Source organism: Atta colombica, unplaced genomic scaffold (assembly GCF_001594045.1).
Source record: "Atta colombica isolate Treedump-2 unplaced genomic scaffold, Acol1.0 scaffold202, whole genome shotgun sequence".
Lineage (NCBI taxonomy): Eukaryota > Metazoa > Arthropoda > Insecta > Hymenoptera > Formicidae > Atta > Atta colombica.
The window spans coordinates 238,054-239,201 of record NW_017259297.1 but is presented as its reverse complement, the minus strand read 5'-3'; positions in this window follow the sequence as shown (position 1 = coordinate 239,201).

The window sequence follows — 1,148 nt, the reverse complement described above, 5'->3', positions numbered from 1 at the left end:
ATATATATATACACACACACACACACACACACATATATATATGTGTTAAAAATAATATTAATTGTAATATGTATCGTTCGTATAAAAGATTTGATATCAACAATTGATCAAGTTAAATCCTATACCAAATTAATTAAAAAGTACAATCCATAATTGGGTTATTGTCCATTCAAGTATTACTACAAAAAGCAGTAAATACTTGACGTTACTAGATCACGGTATAACATAGTGCTAATATATTGCTAAAAAACATAAATGTAATATATAAAGTAAGAAAAAAGAAACATTCCTAGAGAGTAATAAAAGTACTTAGGTATACCACGGTTGATCAAAAAGTTCCCGGAATTACCACCAGGTGATGCTCTGAATCAGCTGATTTGAGTTCTGTTTTTTTGGTTAGGTTGCCACATCTATCATTGACATTTCCATCAAATTTTATCACCATAGCTTGACATTTGTAAAAGTTACGCCGTCTTGAGTACATCTACCTCTGCACGTATTTTCGATTTTTTATAGTTTTAAAAATGGAGTTGAATTTGCAACAACGAGTTTGTATTAAATTTTGCGTTAAAAATGGATTCAATGTGAAAACCTTGGAAATATTGGGAAACTATTTTAGCAATGATACTCTAAAGAAAACAGCCATTTATGAATGGCATGAAAAAACCATTACGGGGAACGCGTTTTAACAGCCGAAAGGAGGTAATGGAAAAATCGAAGACGGCTCTGATGGCTATACCGACAATAGAGTTTTTCCAGAAATGTTTCGAGAGCTGGCATAAGTGCGTTGCAATCGATGGAGAGTACTTTGAAGGGGACAATATCATTTTTGATAAATAAAACTTGTATTTTGAATTTTCTGAATTCCGGAAACTTTTTGATCAAAGTAGTATATTCGATTGGGTTAAACTGTCGTATAAGTTACGAAAGGTATGCAAGTTATTAGGTTTAAGTCTAAGATAAATAAATTCGAATTTATAAAACTTATATTATGAAAAAGAAAAAAGAAATAAACAGTAAACTTTATTTTTATTCAATGTAAAAAAACTTTTATTCAGTGTAAAAAAACTTCAGACTAAATTCAATATTACATTAAAATTATAATTATCTTTTATTATTTATATTATTAACTATTATTATATTATAAT